The sequence below is a fragment of the Eublepharis macularius genome, chromosome 2 (genome assembly GCF_028583425.1).
Source record: "Eublepharis macularius isolate TG4126 chromosome 2, MPM_Emac_v1.0, whole genome shotgun sequence".
NCBI lineage: Eukaryota > Metazoa > Chordata > Lepidosauria > Squamata > Eublepharidae > Eublepharis > Eublepharis macularius.
The window spans coordinates 229,536,231-229,550,626 of NC_072791.1; positions in this window are offsets into that span (position 1 = coordinate 229,536,231).

Genomic DNA, 14,396 nt, shown 5'->3' on the forward strand with positions numbered 1-14,396 from the left:
CCGGAAGTGACATTGCTGCACCCCCACCCCTGGATGCCTGCCAGTGGCGGGCAACTGCTCGGAGGCTTGCCACCTCCCACCAGTTGCTGACAGATCAGCAAGCAAGGGGGCAAATCCCCAAGGGTCTACCTGCTACCAAGGGGCACCTGGGAACCCTACATTCAGGAGTGATATCATGCCAGGAGTGTAAAAAGGTGAGTGCCGGGTTCACCTCACTGCCACTGAGAGCTTAGTGGACCTGCCAACCGTAGTCTTGACCCTCTAACCCACTGCACCATACTGGTTTCCATACTGCTTGTAATATGTAAAGTCATAGTCTATGTGAAAAAGTCATCACAGATAAAGCACCACTAGTAAAGGGTCACTTGACATTATTTCAGGTTAAATACACTTCCCTGGTGGTAGCTGACACATTGACCTGCAAGATATGCCTATGTGATGAAACAAAACAAAAAGGAATCAAAACACAATGCACTAAATGTTCTTCCTCGCCAGTAGCGAGGACATAAAATCCACAGCCCATAAACAAGATAAAAACTATCCACTGGTTAAAAACCTTCATCCAGGGTCCTCCCCCTACCCACTTAATTATATCTTCAGAAAAAATGCTGTGAAATTAGTTATGCCAAGAAAGAGTTCTTGGCCCAGGATAGGCTTCATGACAAGTGGAAACTGGAACTGGGGTCTCCCCAGTCTCAGTCTCACCATTTATAGGGTTGTTACTGAGGCATAGCCTGGAAACCAGTGGGCCTTCAAAGACGGCATTTCCTGGAAGTGATGTCACAGATCTCTAGGAATTGCTAGAAAATCTATTTCCTGGCAATTCCTACAAAGGACTAGCATCACTTCAGGGTCCCCTTGGAAGCGATGACATGCCATTAGCATGACAGCGAGATTTTTATTTTTTTTCTCCTGCCACCACTCCCAAGTGGGAAATGAGAGGCAGGGTGGGCGGCTGGCAAAGCTACTGCATAATCCAAGTCTATCATAGTCTTTAACCAACCAATTTTGTTGAGCATTCTTTCACTGATACTCCTTGCGTGTTTTGTTTAATTGTGGCTATTGTTGTGTGTGTTTTAAGCTGGTTGTAGTGTTTTGGATTGTTCACCACCTTGGAGGCCCTACAGCTGGGTGGAAAGGCAGCATACAAATGTTTTAAATAATTACATAAAATTAAGAAGTCTAAGTAGGATACATGGAAAATAAATTTGATATTGACTGTACTAATCTCACACTATGTAATCTGCCTTGAGTCTCAGTGAGAAAGGCAGACTATAAATGACATAAATAAATAAATAATAGGCTTACAATTTAGTTTAGACAAGAAGGTACCAGAAATAAAACTAATAACAAAGGAGAGGAAGCCAAAAACCATTAGAGACAAACTAGTAAAATATATGGGTATTAAGACATGTTTTGAACAACTATTTGCTGGTAGAATTCCATATACAGAGATCAATAAAAGAAATACAAGGAAAAATACAAAGAACAAAACGGAAAATATAGAAAAATGGGAGGTAAATGATAACAGGGACTAGAGAATGTTTGAAAGTAAGGAACAATTTTAAATTGCATGTAGTGAGGAAACAGTAGCCTGTGAAGATACATCAGTCCTACAGACATAACGATCGTATTTGCATGCAGAAAAATAAGACTGGAGCCAGAGGATCACACGAGTCTTTGGCTGTGGTTCCATGTTCAAAGAGGCAGCTTGCACGAGGTGCTGCTTATCTGTGCACTCAAGTGCAAGTATCACAATTAAACACTGAGCTTTGAGAGAAAAACCTGGTGCAGACATTCTATGAGAAACTTTAGAGCTATTCTACTTGCTTTGACTTTCCTGCCTTCTGCTGGGGGTGAAATCCAGTTTGTGTGGCAGATTCCTTCTCCATCCTTCCTCAAACTTTTGATCACAGAATTCTGATCCTGTAGGGACATAGGAAAATGGCACTTCTCTTCCTTGCCTGGCTTTTCTTGGGTGGGGTGAGCTGTTTTATTTGCCTTGGATACTACTAGAGTTGGTAAAAAAAATTATGTTCTGAGCTAGGGAGAGAGCCAGTTTAGGATGCATTCAGGCAACTGTAAGCTATACCATGGTGTCTTAAAAAGCCAAAAGCAAGCACATTCTTAGAGGGAGATAGCCTTTTGTAACCTCTTAACAATATCACAGAATTTAGCTTTATCACCTCTACTCTGTTGGACTGGAGTTGATCGTCTTCCTCATGCTGCTTAGCTCTCAGACTTCGGAAATCCACTGGTTTTAAAAAATTAGTTAACTTTTGTGGTGCTTGTGTGCATATTGTTTTTACTAGTGTTTAATCCTGGATTTCCCCATTCTTCACCTCTAACTGTATGAATGCTAGGAATGTCTTTTTTATATCTCTAAGAAAAGTGGTGGGAAACTGAGAAGCAATAGAGGGTAAAAAGAAATTTTGTGAATGGTTTTGGATATCTGAACTGTTTAGTTCCTGCTACAAAACTGTCCATGTCTGCAAAAGTACTCGATGCAGCCCAGGTGCGTGAAAAGCATAGCATCTTCTGTCCCAGTCTAAAGAACAGTAGAAACTGGTGCCTGGCATGTTTCCCCACTAGAAGTGGCACAGACCGAAAATGGACCAAAATTTAACACAGACTGGGCTGGTTTGCCATTCGCCAACTGGCAGGTTGTGGGACACCCATTTTCCATGGGCCCCACAAACTTTTCGCTGGTCCATTGGTCCGTGGTCCATTAAAGCCTCCCCACCCCACTGGCCAGCAGCGCCAGGAGCCCTTTAACATTTAAATCCCCCCTTGCTCCTGGACTGTGAGAAGTTCATGATCCATTGTTGGTGAAACGCCACGGACTACCCATACCCACAGCCTGTCAGTTTTTCCCAGTCTGTACCCACCTCTATTCCCTACTTTTATAAGCCCATTGATTTCAACAGAATTAAGTGTAATGCACTTTAGGATTACATTGGCAAATTTGGAATTTTCCATATAAAACCCACTGTTTTACATTTTGACTTTTACTGTACAGCTTACAGTTCACAGGTATGTTTTTTTACTCTGCACATGACTGCAAATTCATCAACAAAATGGAGAACGGTTGTAGACTTCAGGAGAAATATTTGGGATTCATATTGCTACCTATGCACTTCGCATCACATGGCTCACCCCACTCCTAGTATTTATCTGTATGTCCCACTTGGCTCTGTGTTTCTAGGCTGTTCTCCCACAGGACACCAGCTGCTAATATATAGATAGATCTATATCCCTACTCCAGCTGGTAGGCAGAAATGTGTTACCAAGCTCCTTGTTCAGCAGGAAAAATAAGCAAGCTGCACAGTTTTAAAGTTTTGTTTATTTATTAAAAGGCTTATAAATAGCTCCGGAGGACTATATACAAAATAAGTGCTGCATGGCTAATTGCAGTAAAACCTGAATCCAAAAGTGTGTATGTCCGCAAACAAACTGTAACAGAAGAGACCAACTAAGCCTGCTTCCACGTGGACAGTGTTTTCTACCTTTGATTCCAAGCTGGCGTGCTTTGGGAAATATCCATGATATCATGCTCATGGTGGGGGGAAATGCAGGGGGGAAATGGTGGCAGGTAGGGGGAAGAGCACAGGAAACTCCTGTGTGCAGGGCTTTTTTCCAGCTGGAACACGGTGGAACAGAGTTCCGGAACCTTTTGAAAATGGTCACATGGCTGGTGGCCCCGCCCCCTGATCTCCAGACAGAGGGGAGTTTAGATTGCCCACCAAGGAATAGATTGGAAGGAGGAGGTTTCCATGGGTCTGAAACTGAGAGCTCCTTGCTAAAAGAAGCAGTATCAGGGGAGTAATTTAGAGTGAACTGGATCCAATGGTTTCCTTCGGCTAAGGAGGAACGAGTCCTTCCAACAGATAGAGGCTTTTTCCAACAGGGAACTCCTCACTTAATAGACGGGAACCCTGAATTCAACCCAATGCTATAGAAAGTGTTCAAACAAATTCTCCTCTAAGGGGCATTCTTCTATGTAGTAACTACTGGTGGTGGTTGTGGAGAGTGCCATCAAGTCAAAGCTGACTCATGGTGACCCCTGGTGGGGTTTTCATCATCATCATCATCATCACCACCACATTCAATTTATATACCGCCCTTCAGGACAACTTAATGCCCACTCAGAGCGGTTTACAACGTATGTTGTTATTACCCCACAACAATCACCCTGTGAGGTGGGCGGGGCTGAGAGAGCTCCAGAGAACTGTGACTTGCTCAAGGTCACCCAGCTGGCTTCAAGTGGAAGAGTGGGGAATCAAACCCTGCTCTCCAGAGTAGAGTCCCGCACTCTTAACCACTACACCAAACTGGCTCTTTCATGGCAAGAGACTGACAGAGGTGGTTTGCCATTGCCTGCCTCTGCAAACCTGGTCTTCCTTGAGGGTCTCCCATCCAATAACTAACCAAGGCCAACCCTGCTTAGCTTCTGAGATCTGACGAGAGCAGGTTCATCTGGGCTATCCCGATCAGGGTGGTTACTTTTGGTAACAGTATGGTATTGAAACAGAACTGGCATTGTGGCTTTCTGTTTCTTATTTTGGAATAAGCAAATTTCAGACTCGAGGACCATCTACTAAAAATAAAGTTCCTTCTGGCACAACTGTCCTCTTTCATTACTTTAAGAAAGCATGTTGCAATTCTCCCTTGCTTCAGAAACACCAGTTTTATTTTCAAATATGTCTTTATGCGGAATATATCCAGCATATTGTTTGTTGTTGTTTCCCTCTTACATTTCTAGTCAGTAAAAAGGTCACAGAAATCATTTCCAAGCATTGGGGCTTCTCTGAGGAGATACTGGCTTGTTTCAAGCTTAATGTCCAACCAGGAGTCTGCTGCCAATAAGAATGGCTTGGAACAAGCCAGAGGCCATCTTGTGTGAGCCTCCCTTGCTCACAACAAGAAATAATGGTTTCCAAAGTTTTGGCAAACCGTGAAAGCCAGTGAAGCGCTGTTTACACCCTCTCTATTAACCTCTAAGAATAATACACAGTTCAGAATCCTGACTGCTGCTTTGACAGGGGGATGAAAGCCTGCATCCTCTGTTCCCCGCACTGTTCACTGCAACCGCCTCCATCCTTGCCCCTGCACTTCTCCTTCTCCGTTTCTTGGGTCAGCACAAAGTGTCTACATGATGACAATCACATCCTCCCTTTCCTCCTTTCCAGCTGAGTCATGGTGCACTGCATGTGTATGTGTTACTTTCTTGATAGGCAAGTGGTTTCTCTTTGTCTAAAGTGGGAATGCCTCCTGATTCCTCTCTATCTCCATTGAGAGAGTTTATCTCTTCCCTCATGGCTTAACAAGGAGGAAAATGCATTTTTCGGAGCTCCTGCCGTCTTGACCTGATCCACATACCCACCTTCAGCCATGATGTTGAAGTAGTTGGCCATGGTATAGGGTAGGGGTGGCCAAACTTGCTTAACATAAGAGCCACATAGAATAAACATCAGATGTTTGAGAGCTGCAAGACATGATGCATTGAAATGACTTCAGATGAAGAGGTGGGTTTGGGGGAGTGTCCTAAAAGTGACATCACAGGAAAGGGTGGGGTTTTGTTGCAGTATGCTAGAAGTGACATCATCAGAAGGGATGGAGCTTGGGAAGAGCTATCACCTGACCTTTGACTTGGAAGTGATGTCATATCCTTGCTAGGCTTCACCTCCAAAGTCCCCAGACATTTTCTGAGTCAGACCTGGCAACCCCAACATTTTTATTGAAAACACGAAAGACATGAAAAGAAGGAAGGAAGGAAGGAAGGAAGGAAGGAAGGAAGGAAGGAAGGAAGGAAGGAAAAAAGGAAAAGAGAGGGAAAGACATGGAAAGAAAGAAGCGGGGAAAGGAGGGAGGAAAATAAAATAAAATAAAATGTATGCCATGGTGATACTCAGAGACCACTGGGAGCCACATAAGATGCCTAGAAAAGCCACATGTGGCTCCTGAGCTGCAGTTTGGCCACCCCTGGTATAGGGAATGCAATGCTTTAGAATCCTTTCCTCCTTCTACAAGAAATTGTTGTGAATTGGATTTACCTCAATAAATGCAAGTTCTGTCTTTTCTACAATTTAATTGCCTGAGGATTAATTACTACACATTGGGGAAAACATTTCTGACTGGGTATCTTTGCTACTAAACAAAATACAGCTATTTTTAATAAGATCGACCATTTGTAATCAAGAATATCATTGTCTGAGGAGTTTCTGTGTTTCTCCTTAGTTTCCTAACCCTGTTCTTTTCTGCCAACTGACCCTTATTTAAGAAACCACACCTTGAGGATGTTCCAAACATTTATTCACAACATTGCCATTTTTTGTAGAGGTCAAGTGCAAATATTTTTGAAACATGCACGTTTGTTTTGAAGATAGCAAAATTAAATTGGGAAATGTATTTTTTAATGTTTGTAATAATTCTTGGCTCAGGCAACCAGCTCTGACACAAGAGGTGTTATGGGAGAATGAGCTCATCTGCCAGATCTTCAACTTGTGTGTTTTGGCCTAGCTCCTTTTCCTTCAGTGCAGCTTTACATCATTTATACGCATCCAGCAAACACGCCTGGTCTAAGGAGAAAAAAACAACAACATAAATCACTGATTTGTGAACTAATGCTAGAGCTTGCAGCATCAACAAACAGATGCACTGGGTGCGTTATTCCAGCCGCTGTGCTGGTATAATTTATTTCTTTAATTGATATCCTGTACTGTCTACAGTCTGCCCAAGGTGTTTGACATGGTGTATGGTGTTGGACTGGGATGTGGGAAACGCATGTTTAAATCTCCACCCTGCCATAACAGCTTAGGCCAGTCACTCTGTCTCAGCTTAACCTATCTCACAAGGTTTTTATAAGAATAAAATGGAGGAGGGGGAGCAATGATGTAAGCTACTTGGGATGGGTCCCCATTGGGGGAAAAAGTGGAGTATGACTGTCTAAATAAATAAATAGCAATAAAATAATTTAAAACAAAAATGTAACAAAATAACTTAGTAGACTGAAACAGCAGCAATAAAACCCATCAACACAGTTATTTAAAATGGCAACTAATAAAAGTATCAGTATCACATTAACATTGAACAAGGCAGGGCAATAGAATTCAATTAAAAGCATAGGTAGACAAGAATGTTTTGACCTGGCACATAAAAGCCAGTAACGTAGATGCCGATGTGGCATAAGCTTCAACTGGTATCACAGGCCGATGTTCTGTGTACAAGGTGGCTAGAATTTTGGTATTAAAATCACATATATGCAGGGGTCATTTCGTAGAAAAAGAACTGCAGGAACTCATTAGCATAACTCATTAGCATATGCCACATCCCTTGACATCATCAGAAGTGTGTTGTTGGCATAACTGATTTGCATATGACACACACCCTGATATCACCAGAAATGTGTCAGGAGGCAACACTCACCCCCCTCAGGCCCCTTTCCCCAAAAATCTCCAGGTATTTCTTGAAAATAAAGCAGAATGAACTCAAAGCAGCTTACCCTCCTCTGGAGAGCCAGCCCCAGCAGCCCTGCTTGCACTCACTCACTCACTCACGAGTCACAAATGAAAATAAAGCAAATGAACTCAAAGCAGCTTGCTTACCCTCCTTTCAAGACCCAGCCCCAGCAGCCCAGCTTGCACTCCCTCCCTCCCTCCCTCCTTCCCTCCCTCGTCACGAATGAAAATAAAGCAGAATGAAGTCAAAATAGCTTACCCTCCTCTGGAGAGCCCTCACCACTTGCTGGCCCAGAGGACGGTCCGTGCAGCTGTCCCGTGCACCCCCCGCACCCTCTGTGCCCCCCACATGCCCCCCCACACGCCTGGTTAGGATTGCACTGTTAGTCTTTTGTGTTGTGTAGTTCTTCTGCAATGGAGAAAGGAGGGAGGTAGGGGAAGCTTGTCTTTATTTGTGGATTCTCCAACCCAACATGCACCCATCCTAAAGGCATGCTAAGTTATCTTTTATAACTTTCAAGTGCTGTAGTTAGGCAGACTTCTTTTCCTTAGTTAATAGTTTTCCTTTTCATTAGCTGTTAGCCTTAGTGTGCCATAAAACAGAGCTGTGTGCTCTGTTTTATATTCTAATGTAACCCAATAAGATTACAGGAAGAGCAAGCTGTGTAAACAGGGTATTCGGCTGAGATTGAATCCCTTGAAGACGGAGGTCCTGCATGTGGGTCTAGGGTCCATGGGTATGGGACTCCGGCTCCCTGCTCTCGACGGAGCGCTACTTACGCCGGTGTCGAGAGTGAGGAGCCTGGGGGTGGTCCTGGATGCTTCCTTGTCTATGGAGGCACAGTTTGCAGCGGTTGTTAGATCCTCTTTCTTCTATCTAAGACAGGCTCGACAACTTGTCCCCTACCTATCGACCCATGACCTCACAACAGTGATCAAGGCAACGGTCACCTCCAGATTAGACTACTGCAACTCACTCTACACAGGGCTTCCCTTGGGCTTGATCCGGAAACTGCAGCTGGTTCAGAATGCAGCTGCACGGGTGGTTGCCGGAGCACCAGTTATGGCTCATGTAACACCTATCCTCTGTCAGCTGCACTGGTTACCGGTTGAGTACCGGGTCCGGTTCAAGGTTTTGGTGTTGACCTATAAAGCCCTATGCGGACTGGGCCCAGCATACCTTCGGGACCACCTCTCCCCATATGTTCCCTGGAGGTCACTTCGATCAGCCACTAAGAACTTGCTGATGGTCTTTGGCCCCAGGGAGGTCCACCTGGCCTCTACCAGAGCCAGGGCCTTCTCAGTTCTGGCTCCGACCTGGTGGAACTCTCTGTCTGAGGAAACTAAGGCCCAGCAGGATTTGTTATCTTTCCACCAGGCCTGCAAGATGGAGATGTTCCACCGGGCATTTGGTGGGGGCTAGGCTGTCCTCTCGCTGGCCATACCATTGAAGACCTTCCACCACCCATTCAGGACAATGCTGCATTTTAATATTTAATATTCTACACCCGCCAATTTTAATGTTTTTTATACGATGTTTTAATGTTTTTATAATGTTTTTACTGTTTTTAATTTGTTGTCAAACCGCCCTGAGCCCGTCTGACGGGGAGGGTGGTCTAAAAATGTAATTAAATAAATAATAAATAAATAATAAATAATTCTCACCCATGGGCCTACTGGTCAGCCATTTGCTAGTACAACAACAACAATAGTGTGCTTATATACTGCTCAGAGTGGAGGACGAAATCAGTGTTATTATCCACACAACACAGCTGGGGCTGAGAGGAGGGGCTTGCCCAAGGCCCCCTGCTGAGCTCATGGCAGTTGTGGGAGTTGAACCAGCAGAGTGCTGATTTGCAGCCCAACCACTGAACCTCTATGCTATAGCAGCTCTTTTGCACAAGTTCAGAGGTTCACCGGTGTCCAAATGGCTGGTGAGGGTTGGAAACTTTAAAAAGTGAAATGAAAGGAACTACGGCTAGGAGGGAGGGAGAAGCACTTGTAATATCTGCCAAGCCATGAAGTTGCACTATACAACATGTTAACAAATGAGAGGGGTGGGGAAGGGTCTGAATCAAGAAACGGGGGGGGCAGCGATGATGATTTGATGTGTTGCCTTGCCTGGGATTTATCTGTTTGAATTTACCTTTTCCCATTTAATGCAAAGCAGAACACGAATAAGATGTTAATTCTTTGTTCCATTATTCATTACATGATGCTTTTCATATATCACAAAGAAGACTTGTGGTACAATCCTAAACAAAGTTACTCTAATTGGCATAGACTGGAGTAGTTCTACAAAGGATGGCACTCAGCAATTTCGTAAGGTACTTTATTTTTAAAATATTTATTTATGCGGGCAGTTACTCTCCAGTCTGTATCTTGTGTTGAGTCTGGTTGTCACTGACTAAATAAATAAGAAAATAAACAAACTTGGGTTTGGACTGTCTCATTTTAGTCTGCAGGTTGGGAGCTCTCATAACTGAATGTTCCTCTTTACCAAACAATTTTTGTTTTGGGGAAATGAGCACATCAGGGAGAAAGATTCTAATTAAGCTTCGACCTGAGATGAATTCCTTCTGTAGGAGGCCATTCTGTGACAATTGTAGCTCAGACTATGTAAATGCAGCCATGTGGCATGGGGGCGGGGTTGTGACAAAGTGGGCGGGGCTATCGCTGGCATGTTGCAGAGTTTATGGGAAACATGTTCTGTATCAAAGAGGCTGCACTTTTGTTCTGGCATTAGTTTCATCACCGAAGTAGTTTCATGTGAGTAGCCATGTTGGGCTGTAGAAGAGCAAGATTCGGGCACAGTAGCACCTTAAAGACCAAGTAGGTTTACTGGGTAGGAGCTTTTGAGAGTCAAAGCTCTCTTCGTCAGTACTTTACTTCTGTACAATCTGCACTTTAGTTGAGTCGATAGTGTGGATGTTACAGAAGGGAGTCACTTTCTGTTAGACTATTTCTATTTTGTAAATTTGATCTCTTGTATTTGATTCAAATATTCAAAGATTCGGCCTGTTTTGTTGAACTGGTTCTTGTGCTTTTGAGTGGATTTTGGGGATGTTTTTCTGCTGGAATATACTTCAGCATCCTGGGACTTGGTTCCATGTAAATGTGCTGGAGAGTCAGGAGCCATGCCCATTGTCTTGATGGGATTGAAATAACTCAAATCCAAGTATCTCATCTCAACCACCAACACTAACCATTGCATTGCTATGTGCACGTTGAGTCAAATGAACACCTACAGTGATGAGATTGGAGGGAAGAACTGGTTGTGCTAATGGAGTTAGGGATTGGGTGTGGAAGAAGTTCAGTGACCTATACTGGGCCTTCATCTGATGATTTAGACGAGTGGTTGCCAGACTTCTTGATAAGGTAACCCACAAGTCCAATTGGTGACCCATCCAGGGCTGGTCCAAGAGACTGAGTGGCAAGTGGGTGGTGTGGCCCAGTGCAGACCATCTCCCACAGCAAGTAGAGGGCAGTGAAACACTGAAGGGGGATGGGCAAGAGTTTGTGCTGCTAAGGAACTGCACCAAGACAGAGCCTGCACTTGCACATGCCACTTTCTATTTGCCACTTGCTTTCCCATGCCTTGAACAGCTCCTGCCCACTCTCCAGCCTTCCCCCCTTCTCCCACCTATTCTCAAAAAGTTCCCAGACAACTCCCCCACCTCTTATTGTTGCAAAGGGGAGAGCAAGACGAGAATGTGAGAAGCTAGTAAGGGAGAGAAAAAGAAAGGTGCAATGGGCAGAAGCCGCCATTAAAGATGGCCATCCTGTGACCCACTTTTAGAGGCTTCACAACCCACTTTTGGGAAACACTGATTCAGACTTCATGTCATTATGCCAGAAACTGCTGACAAATCCTCCTTTTTCCACTCCACAAGCTAGATTATCTGGTAAGGCTAGGAAGAGGAAATTATCCTTTTCCTGCTGTTGTGTTTTTTTTACAGATTGTGTATCACGATGCAGAGTTGATAAAACCACAGAAAAGAATTCGTTTCTGCTGCGTGCATCAAGAAGCCATCTTCATTTCCTAGGTAAGTATGCTTTAATAGTAAAATACACACATTTCCTTGAGAATAAGTCAGTAGGACTTACTTCTGGTAACTGTCATTGTTCAGATTGCAAAGATTGCAAAGGTGCTTTCCTGGTTACCTATTTTCATTGGAATTCCTCAGGTGAATTTAGCACTCATCGATTGCTTGTTCAAAAACAGTAGACCAGGAGGTATTCCATACTAGAACGAGCTGGAAAGCCGAGGAGGAACCACAGAGATCACGTTGAGAATTACAAGTTAGCTGTAGGTTGTAAGTGGTATGGTTCCTTGGCAGGTTGCTTTCTGAATTGTTTGTTTCTGCCATTTCTTTCCTGAGATTGTAAGAAAAATAAGATAAGAACGGATGCCTTCAAAAGCCACTTGCATTTCAAAAGCTCTGCAGTCGTTGATTTCAAGGAGCTTAGGCTGGAGTATCTCTGCATAAAATAACTCTGGACCCATAATGTGCATGAAAAGGAAGCTTGTTATAGACACAATAGACCAATCCTAGACTTTCAGAAAAAATGGAAAGTTTTTTTTATTATGTAACTGACAATTAAGAAAAATTAAGAACAGTTATTAGCAAAATGAATTAGTTATCAAATTTGTAATTTGAAATGTTGAATATAAAATGTTGGATATAATATTTTCTAATATAAGTAAGATGGAAGGGAGAAATATTTTGTAGTTTATATATTCTGTTATTTGATTTAACCATGTTATAGATTTTTTCTTTTTCATTTATCACCATGTTTTTCTTATAATTTGTTTTTTCAAATAAAATATATTATAAACAACAACAACAACAAAAGGAAATCTGGTTGCTGTTTTCCTACCCTGTACTGAGCTGGAATGCTTCCTTACTTATGTTTTTTGTTAAAATAAAACCCGTCCATGAGTTTTGTTGCTTATGCATGAGTACAATTTATTCTTAAGCATGTTTCTAGCATAATGTTGTTCATATTATTTTGTGGAACAAAAGGCTCAAGGCCCACCACCAGCTGGTCTTTCTTTCTTTCTGGAAGGACCACAGATGAACAGGCAAAAAGCAGAGAAAACAGCCCGCCTGTCCAGAGGTCGAGGAGAGCTAGTAAGCTTTTTAATTTCCTTTTCTTTCGTTTTTATTTTATTTATTTCATTTATACCCTACCTACCTCCTCAATGGGGACCCAAAGTACATAGTTATCCACTCCTCCATTTTAGTCTCACAACAGTTCTGTGAGGGAGGTTAGACTGAGAGGGTGTGACAAGGGTTGCCCAGCATGGCACCACGGAGATTTGGGCCTGGATCTCCTAGAACTTTGCCTGGCACTTTAACCACTCCACCACACTGGCTCTCTCTGTTAGGTGGGTGTGAAAATATTCTGTCTTTGGGGCTACACTTTGGAAGTACATCGGAGTACAAGTAAAATATCAAACATGGCTGTTGCCATTTAAAATATAGTTCTGGATGTAAATGCTTGTTAAGGTTTTTAGCAACTCAGTCCTGCTCCCTCCTGTAGCTGTAGCAGTTCAAGCCAAGTGGGGATTGCTGGGCCTCTGTCCTGGGTGAGAACTTGGGGCAGAACTGGATTGTCCTCGTTTGTTTATTTGTGTGTTTACTTAATTACTGTGTGATGTGAGTACCTTTTGATTGGAGCCTTTGCCAGTGATGTGCTGTTCCCCCAGGGTTTCCAAGGCCAACCTCTAGACAGGGCCAGGAGATCTCCTAGAATCACACCTGATTTCCAGACAAGAGAGATCAACTCCCCTGGAGAAAATGGCTACCTTGGAAGGTAGACTTTATGGCATTATACCCAGCTGAGGCCAGTCCCCCACTGGTAAGGTTGCCACCTCCAGGTTGGGAAATTCCTGGAGATCTTGGGGCAGAGTCTGGAGAGGGCAGAGTTTGGAGAGGGGAGTGACCTCAGCAGGGTATAGTTCCATGGAGTCCACCCTCCAAAGCAGCCATTTTCTCCAGGGAAACAGATCTCCTGGAGATCAGTTGTAATTCCTGGAGATCTCCAGCCACCACCTGGATGCTGGCAACTCTACCTGCTGGTGGCGGAGGATCCCCTGCTCCCACACTCCACCCCCATCCCCCACTTACCTGGCTGGTGGGGGAACATGCCTCTCGGGTGGCACGGTGCACTCCTGCGTGCCACGGTAGGCCGATTTCAGCCCATATCTGGCCTGATTTGGCCCAAATTCACTCTGATCCCACCCAAATCGGGCTGCTGTGGAGCGCAGGAGCACTCCAAGGCCCATCACACAACTCCAGCAGCACTCCTGCTGTGGCCCAGGAGCGGCACGTGGCTTGCGTGATGACATCACTTCCCGGAAGGGCAGCACTCAGGAAAGTGCCAGGTCTCCCACCTTCTGCCCAGAGGGTAAAAGGACTTGGCAACTCTACTGAGGTCCCTTCTGTCCCCAGACCCAACCCTTTCCAAAGTTCATCCCCAAATTTCTAGGAATTTCCCAACCCTAAGCTGGCAAACCTATGTTCCCCTCCCTCCCAACTATACGTTCTGAGCTAATCTTGAGAACTTTTTTTCTAAAAAAAAGATTTTTTTATTCTTGATATTAAAATTGTGCTTTCAAATGTTCAAAGAATTTCATATCCATTCTCCTTTAAACAACCCTGTAAAATAGATTGGTCATCATCATTATTCCTCACTGCAAATGAGGGTAACAGTGGAGTTGAGGCCACTGAGCAAAGGCAAAATTCAAACTGGTGATGACAGGGTGCTCTCTCGGCCTTCTTTGTTTGCTGACTCTGTCTAGTACAGGTGGGCATGCTCTGGAAAACAGACCAAAATTTTGCACAGTCCAGCCTGGTTCTTGGTTTGCGAACATGCAGTTCCCGGGGCTCACCGTTTCCACAAATTTTGGTCCATTTGGGCCAGTCCGTTGGT